The following is a 9,132-nucleotide window of genomic DNA, read 5'->3' as shown; positions in this document are numbered from 1 at the left end:
TGTGTTGGTTTAAAAGGGGCTATGTATCGATACTCGAAACCACGATCAGCAATGCAGTTATGGCTGGCAGCAAGACAGCAACGTAATGACATCATATAATTAAAAAAGACACCTGACGAAAAACTAGGGAATAATTCCATAATTTCGTTTTATTTGTAACTCTTTGGTAGATACATTTATAATTTCTATTGCATTACTACCAGTACTGTTACTGATAATAAAACAGATCTCTGGGGGCCCCAAAAGTGCGTGGGCCCTTAGAATCGTCCTAACTTTTCCCCCCTTAGCGGCGCCCCTGAGTGAGACTAAATTCTCTCACCACTGATGACGCTCTATCCTATTGCTGTCTTGATCTTAACATTAGCTGATGATAAATAAAATGCAGTGTAGTTGCTTTCGGTGACAAGAACTGTTTAATTTGCATATAGCCTAGCACACGATTTGAAGATTGTATATTCGTTTTGAGGAGACACATTTATGTAGCTATATGTAAATGGAACAGTTTTAACAAATCGTATAGCTATCTGATCAGTAAAAATGCATAAGTTGACAAGTGCACGCCCGGTTACAGAACTATTTCACTGCTTCTGAGGGTGCTGTGCTAAAGTGTAAGCAACGGCTTTATAACAGCATTTTATTAATAATTTGATACGAAAATTTAAATATTTTTATGTTAAATTTATTAGTCAGCATTTACATTGCTTAACGCACATATATTTTGACAAATGATATTTTTGTCCTCTCCATTGCTATTTGCGGATTTCACCGGCTTACAGAGTGTACGTGGCCATTGGTCCTCCATGCACCACTAAAAATAAATCCTTTATTCAAATTATTAATGGATTATATAGCCTATGCCCTAGAAAGCGTGCAAAGAGCGCTCCATTTCTCATGAAGTTCCGTTATAATCAATGAATCTCTGCACTGCAAAACGAATTTCTTATTTACACCCCGTCTACTCTTTGTTGTTTGGTATAATGAGAGGATTTGCGAGCGTGCAGAACTCAGCACTGGACAAAAAAAGCGGTGAGTGGATTTTGGCTAAACACCTCTGATTGGTCATTGCTTTCATGAAGTCAATAAATATGTCTGTGATTGGCTACATTGCTCAACACTGCAAAAATACGATGAAAATAGAAACCTTTGACAAACACAAATACGCACTAGAGCAATTGCCAGCATGAAAAAAAGCATTTGCCAATATGCTAATTTTTTGCAGTTTCAACTGAGGGTCCTGCTTTCGTTCGAGGTTGATTTGATTTGCACCCTTTAGCACAAAAATAACACAGATAAACCTTGCATGACTCTGTTCTAAACAAGTCGTAGTCGTCTGGGTTTTGAATTGAAGATGTTCATAATTTCGTCATAATCAAAATATTTTCTGTTAATATGGCTATACTAGTTGGAATCCAGATAGGGCTTATTATTATTATATAAGTTCTAATGAAACACATGACAACACAAAATTACATTTAAAGTAATTAATTAATAATTTAAAGTATCAGTACCTTGTCAACATCATGTCCTTTAAGACTGATTCATTATCTGAATACATGTCCTGAAATGGGCCTCCAGTTCAGTTAATCTATCTTCCTATTTAACTACCTGTCTGTCAGTCTGTTGTTCTATTATTCTATCTGTATACATCTATCCAATACAGGGATAAGCAACTCTGATCCTGGAAGGCTGCTGTTCTGCAGCAGAGCTCCATCCCTAATCAATAAACACACCTGAAAAATCTACCCCAAATCTCCAGGATTGCCTGAAAATTGCAGGCAGGTGTGTTAGGGATGGAACTAAACTCTGTAGTGACATCTCGATATCTATATGTGATTGCTATCTGAAGCTCCGCTGTAGTTTGAAGCAGTAATCCACTCCGCAGTTTATAGCCGTCCGGCTCTTTTCTCAACGCAGCTGATGCTGCAGCAGCACTGTGTGTGCAGACGGTGAAGCGCGCACGGTAGTGAGAGGACTCGGCAGTAGGGGGACCTATCCACCTCAACCCGGGTTTTAATTCCGTTCACACTGCGAGACCCCGTCAAGAGTCCACCGCTGAGATCCACGCAACCTGCACTGTTACGGATTTAATGTTTTTAACAGGCTGTTTTCCCGAAAGTACTGTGTTTATCTGCGCCTTGCAACTCTCGAGGTAAGGAGCGTGCACATAATTGACAGCTTAGTTTCATGCAATTGTTGGAAGCTATGTGAGCGTTGCTTGTTTCGCGCGCTGGGTTGGACGCAGGCTACTGCAAGGATGATTTCCAGTACGTAGATTAAAGCATATGTCAGTGGTGTCATTATGTGTTATTGTCTCATCTCTCACTGTTTTATCTGGTGGGAAGCAGTTTAATTCTCAACATGTCACTGCAATCGATCCTACGTACGGCTGCGGGGAATTTGGACCGGACTCAAGTGACCATAAGGAGCGTCAGTGAACTGTTGATTGTGAGACTGTTTCAGTCTCCTCGCTGAATTTTAGACGTAGAACGAGAGAACCTTATTGCCTATTATATTACAAAGATTGACTTTAAAGTGTTTTATACGTCTACGCTTTTGGAGATTGAAGATAGGGACGTGGAAAGGAAGAAGTTATTACGCACGCATTAAATGCGAGTGCACAGGCAAAACACGTCATAATAAATAAATCGTTCTGTTTCTACAACATTAACTGTATCAGACTCGGGCAGTTATGACGTAATGTAGTGTTGCGTTCTAGTGCGTAACTGCACTGGCAGCCCCGCGGAAAGGTTCACGTGAAGAACATGGACCTGCTTGTGTTCTGTAACTCTTTCATTTTGTATTGACGCATTATAGAGTAACTCTCACTGTAAAACAACGTTTGTAACTATTGGAAAATTAATAGATAAAAATACTATGATAAAAACCTGTTTACATTAGCCTACTATATATATATATATATATATTATAAGACAATGTATTACATTTTTTTATAAGGTATGAATGACCTTATAAGTTAAGGGAACATTTTTATTCAACAAGTCAATGTATTAACGAGACAATATGCATACTTTTTACGACAAAATATTTAGTTTTACTATCATGGTTCGGACTTTCCATGCATTCGATGTTTTGATGTTTCCGGCAATGATATTTTTAATGTCTTAACCCTAAACATAACCCTCACTCAATCCATTTAGCATTTTTACATTTTTATTAAGACATTTAGGCTAGGTTCACACTGTCAGGTTTTTGAAAAATGCATAAATATTTCATTTGTTTGTTATTTGTAACGCACTCCATGAATGGCCACCTGCACTCTGTCTTGCGTAAATTACTTTTTTTTTATGAAAGAAAAAATTAAAAATAAAAATACAGTACTGACAACCGTATTCTGCTGATGTGTGAACGTGGCCTTAGTCTAAGTTTGTATTTGTATTTAGTCATTTAGCAGACGCTTTTATCCAAAGCGGCTTACAAATGAGAACAACAGAAGCAATCAATTGTAGTATTAAAACAACTAAAAACAGATCCAAAACTAAAAGCTTAAACTTTATAAATACTACTTATACACATTTTAAAAATAAAGAAATTAAATAAAAATGACATGCATACAACAGAATTCCAAAACTTAACATTTAAATGAAAAACAAAAAATAAAGCTAAAAACAATTCAAAATATTAAAGAACAAAAGGTATAAGAGTATAATAATGATTCTAACATATTAGATGCTTTTATCCAAAGCGACTTACAAATGAGGACAACAGAAGCAATCAATTGTAGTATTAAAACAACTAAAAACAGATCCAAAACTAAAAGCTTAAACTTTATAAATACTACTTATACACATTTTAAAAATAAAGAAATTAAATAAAAATGACATGCATACAACAGAATTCCAAAACTTAACATTTAAATGAAAAACAAAAAATAAAGCTAAAAACAATTCAAAATATTAAAGAACAAAAGGTATAAGAGTATAATAATGATTCTAACATAACACTAAGCCAAACACCAAAAAAAACTACATATATGTGTATGTACAACCAGTGTTGGGGAAAGTTACTTTTAAAAGTAATGCATTACAATATCGCGTTACTCCATAAAAAAGTAACTAATTACGGTACTTCGTTACTTTTTATGGAAAGTAATGCGTTACGTTACTTTGCATTACTTTTTAAATCTGGACAGGGCTTGCTTGTTTGTTTTTAAAATAAAAAAGTTCTATTTTTGGAAAATATAAAAGCCTTTTCACACCAAAAGTGAAATGAATAAGCCTCAGGCTGAAGGGAAAGTAAATTTAAGTATTAAATAAAACTAAAACTTAATAAAAGACCTATACAGACATAATAAATTCAGACATCATTTAACTTAAATTAAAATAAATAACAAATACAAATAATACAAATCAAACGACAGTAGTTTATCAGTAATCCTAAAAAATAACACTGCCAAACTTACATGCTAGAAAACAACAACTTACTTACACATAGTAAGAAATGGTTATAAAAATTGAAACAGAAGTTAAACAAGTAGTAGGAAAGAGGAGAAATAAAAAGCGATACTTATTGTTACTAAGTTGATTTCCTAATGGAGACTGTTGGCTTCTCCCTTACATTAGGTTCCCATTTACACTCTCAACAGAAGTTTTATTCAAATCATAGAGCTGTGTGTGTGTGTGTGTTTGTGTATGAGAGAGATTCTTCTACCTCCACAGACCACACTGCTGCAAATTCTTCATTTCTAGGCTGCTTGCATATCTGTAGCTGCCAGGATGACCGTCACACTCTTTCTCCTCATTACTTCATCTGTCAGCCAAAACACATTGAGAATTAATCAAATCTTTCCACTCTCATTCAGTATGAGTGGTGGCCAGTTCAGCTCTATAGAATGCACTAGGATTTGATATGTTTCATAATGAAAAATGCATAGATATTTCATTTGTTTATTATTTGTAACGCACCCCATGAATGGCCATCTGCACTCTATCTTGCGTAAATTACTCTTTTTATTTTATTTTTTCATAAATGTGCATGTGGGGGGTTGTGTGTTTATTATGTACACATACACACAAATGCACATGCACACTCATGCATGTCACACACAGTGCTTCTGGGCTCTATGCTGCAGGGGATTCAAATGGACCAAAGATGTTCTCTGAGAACTAAAGATGTTTCATATTTAAAGTCTTTCATTTTTAACCTAAGAGCTGTGCACTTCTATTTCTCCCCTATCTATCTATCTATCTATCTATCTATCTAGAGTTCAGCTGGCTGCCTGCAGTCATTATCAATAATGAATGTTTTTCTGATTGGTGCATCTCTGTGGCACATGGCAGTAATGCAGAGCCGATCCTCCCTATATGCAAAATACGCAAGCTGCGTAGGGCCCACGAAACACCAGGGGGCCCCCTTGCTCTCAAAGATGATTTAATTTTAGTTTCGTTTTTGAATTTGGCCAGCGGTCATGAAAACATGAATGATCATTTCTTTTAATGCGGTGTGCTGTCGCCCTTTCTACGTAAAAATCAGTTAAATCATGTAATGTGAATGTCGTGCAGTCTTGCTCCAGACCAAAAAAAACGAGTTGAAAGCGTACCGAGCCATGGAATAGACACTGTTTCTCAAGCGCTTTCCGAGAGCGTGATTCGAGACAGAGTGAAACACGGACAAATGCGTTTCATTTATTCGTTCATAACCACTCATACCCCACTTCAATCAGAGTCTCATCTCCCATTCCCTTTAAGAGCCAGTTGCGCTCGTGTCATGGCGTATTTGCTATTTATACGGCGGAATTTGCAAGCGCAAAGACAGAAGGCGTCTCCAGAGATGAAACGGAGCTGCTCATGCGTGAGCAAATAGGTAGCCCAATTCTGATACATGCAATGACTATCCATTATGACATGTAGGCATTTTTACATTTATGTAGCCTACACAATAATAATCTTTTACATTGCAATCCTTTAATTTTTAATATTTGGCATGTTTGTGTGCTGCTGTGCGTCCCTGTGTGTGTAATAAGCAGAGTGTACACGCGCTGTGGACCCGCCTATACTTAAGCCCCGTTCACACTAGCAGCGACAAAAGTTGCTGCATGTCGCCAAGGGCTGGCGATGAGGTTGCTAGTGGGCGTTCTCAATACTGGTTGCCTTGACAGCGAATCAGGTTTCTTGCTGCTAAGTACAAACATTGTACTTAGAGATTTTTTTTTTTTTACCTTTGTACATTTTCAAATCAGTGTGTCAACATCTTTGAGTAACAGAAAAGAGAGTAGTAAATAATATCTATAGTAACTACACTCTAAATATTTTTAAATATTATACATTCATAAGTAGTGTTTGAAGTATCTATTATGAAAACCGTATATTGTATTTTATTTGTGGAACTTTGTGTTAATGTCAAAAAAATTGGTGTAGGATTGACTTTGAAACATGTTTGAAACATACATTTAACAAAGAATTACAAAGAAATGGCCACATTGAATTAAACATGAAGAATTGAAGTAGAAAGACTGAAATAGTAATTTCTTAAAGTAAAACATACTCCAGTAATCTTTATTTGAAACTTTGAAAAAGCATGTTTTTTTACTGTGTAGTATTAAATATATGTAACTGTGTGCAGGGGCATCATGCACTCATTATATTTGAGGGGGCACGAGTTTGGGGGGGGGTTGGGGTCGTTATGTGACACACAGGCACTCTCAAAAACTCCCATTAAAATCACTGAAGCTGTTTACACTATGAAATTAATATCTTACAGATTTGTACACACATTTGCACTTTGTTGTTTCTAAGGAGAGAATTGCCGGAAAGAGGTATTCAGTCAGCGAGCGAGTGAATTTTAGTCATAATCACCGGCATTTTAGCGATGACTCATCTGAACACCTCTGATTGGTCATTGCATTCATAAGCTCAACAGCATCGTGCGTGATTGGTTAATGCGCAGTGCTGTAAAATGCGTATGTATCTGGCTCAGCACTAGCCAGCGAACGAACGCAGATTTGAATTTAGCAGCTGATGATATGACACACTGAATGTTCTAATCACGCCGGTGTGATTGTATTAAATATAGAAAATTTTAATCGGCTATTTTTTGTCTTTTGGAAGCTGCATTCAAAATCCACTTGGCTTGGGGCACGTGCCCCCTCACTTTGAATGGTCATGATGCCTCTGACTGTGTGTAGTCCTGTGATTGTTCTTCATCTTCACAGAGCCTGCGGCCACACTGATACTGATAAGACTACACTGCGTTACTGTACTTTAGTCTTTGCGTAGCCCCTGCCTTAGGACAGATCTCATACAAGCCCCTCTATGCTGTAGTGTGCACTTCAAATGAGATGTCAAGCCCTTTATCAGAAGTGTGTACTTCATGCCTATGGGGTGGTAAATTCGTGCACTAATCATTCTTTTCAGCACAGTATCAAATCAGAAGTGTAGAGCCCATTATCACAGCTGAGAAATACATTTCAGTCCTGTAGGGCCCTGCAGCTGAGCTCCGGAGCCATGATGACACTGGCAGCCGAGAGCCTCTCTCAGCATTCCCAGATACTTTTTTCCTTCAGCGATCTCTTCTGCTGCCCAAGGGAGGCCATCTGAGCAGCCATCAGTCTCTTATTTCAGAATGATGGAGGAGAATTTGGAAAAGGTGGAATAAAGGAAAAGTGAGGCTTTGAATGCTGAGGCCAAGAACTCGATGTGAATTAGAATCACCCTTTTTGCACTTTTATTAGACAGGAAAGTGAACAGTGACAAGAAATGATTAAGGAGAAAGAGTAGGAACAAAATCAGTATGTATGTGATATAGAAGTGTTCACATTAAAGGGGTGGCAGGGGGATCCCAGAAACCTATAAGAACCAAAAAATTCAATTTGGGAGACCCAGTTTGTTTTGTTTAATTGAAAGAAGAAAAAAATGCCCTGACATACCAAATTTAATTAGTGAAACTTTTCACTAGTGTTTAAAAAGTGTTTTAGATGGAAGTGTTTAAACATGCTTAAGTGCTGGGGACGAAGAAATGGGACAGACAGTGTGGATCTTCTTCAAATAATAAAAGTAACGTTACAAATCTTTGTTCATATGCTGAAGATAATTATGTCCCTGTTGACTGTATACCTCTGCTGAACAGGGCTGGGAATTGCTCTCCTGATTTGATATTACAACAGTATTTAGCTGCGAATTCTATGTGTTGCTTTTTATTAAATGCGTATAGCATTTTCTACATTTTGCCTCTCGATGTGAAAATATTTAATTATAAATGTTAAAATAATAAAAACAATGTTTTGTATAGGCCAGAATTTATCAACTAAGTAGCTTCATCAAAAGCTCATTTTAAAAGCTTCTTTTAACGCTCTTATCTTTTAATTTGATATGGCATCTTAAAAGTGTCCGCTGCAATAGTCAAAGACATTGACATTGACAGCAAAGACAGCTGACTTGTGAAGTGTCAAGCAGAAGGCTTTGGGTCCCTTCCCCCCCTTTTGTAGCTGTGCACAGGCGTGGAGGGCTTGCACTGCTGGTGATGTAATGAGTCTATGCGCAGTCGGTAGGACTGTTTCAATTCTTTCTGAACCATGTCAAGCTCCTCTTCAATTGCTGAGTCAGGGTTTGGACCTCAGCTCTGGCTGCATGCCGATGGCCTCCTAAGGCCTTAGATCTGGTGTTTCTCTCAGTTAGTTCCACATATGCTGTAGCTTAGCCTAAGATTAAACTATGCTAAGTCGTGTTAGCTTAGCTGCTTAAGGTGGTTTGTTTACAACATGGCATCGCCGGGTGAAGCGTGTGCTCTGTGGAGTTAGCGCTTCCTGTGACAATTTGTTGTCACGGTAACCAATGCATGCCAGTGCAATTCAAGCAGTTTTGCTGAAGTTGGTTGATGAAAAAGAACCAGTTTGAGTCAGAGAATCTTGGTGAATGGAAAAGTCAAGGCCGAAGCCTGGCACGTACTTAGGGTGTCCTGGAGCATTCTAGCTCATGTCTTCATCTTAGAATCTAACTGAACCACCAACTCTGGGCGGGTCCCTGGAGTGGGGCCTTTAAAGTCTCGGAAGATTCCCGCCTCTCAAGATGGCTTGTCCAATGAGAAAGGCTTGAAATCCCAAGCGGGCGGTTGCAACTGCTGGAGGGTTTTACGACCCTTTGTCTCTAAGCATGGTATTTCGCATATGTAATTCGCTTG

At 37.8% G+C, this 9,132-nt stretch overlaps 1 long non-coding RNA gene across 1 annotated transcript in view; it reads left to right on the top strand.

Annotated features, from left to right (window-relative positions):
- The window catches only part of LOC107675919 (uncharacterized), a 15,213-nt gene extending 6,580 nt beyond the window's left edge, over nucleotides 1–8,633 (top strand). The window contains exons 2-3 of the long non-coding RNA XR_001632656.1: nucleotides 8,412–8,418; nucleotides 8,486–8,633. This is a non-coding gene — a long non-coding RNA (uncharacterized LOC107675919). The remainder of the gene's footprint in view (nucleotides 1–8,411; nucleotides 8,419–8,485) is intronic.
- Nucleotides 8,634–9,132: the final 499 nt, after the last annotated feature.

The sequence above is a fragment of the Sinocyclocheilus anshuiensis genome, unplaced genomic scaffold, assembly GCF_001515605.1.
Source record: "Sinocyclocheilus anshuiensis isolate Anshui unplaced genomic scaffold, SAMN03320099.WGS_v1.1 scaffold2666, whole genome shotgun sequence".
Taxonomy (NCBI): Eukaryota; Metazoa; Chordata; class Actinopteri; order Cypriniformes; family Cyprinidae; genus Sinocyclocheilus; species Sinocyclocheilus anshuiensis.
The sequence above is the reverse complement of the archived record's forward strand: the minus strand, read 5'-3'. Positions and strand labels throughout refer to the sequence as shown.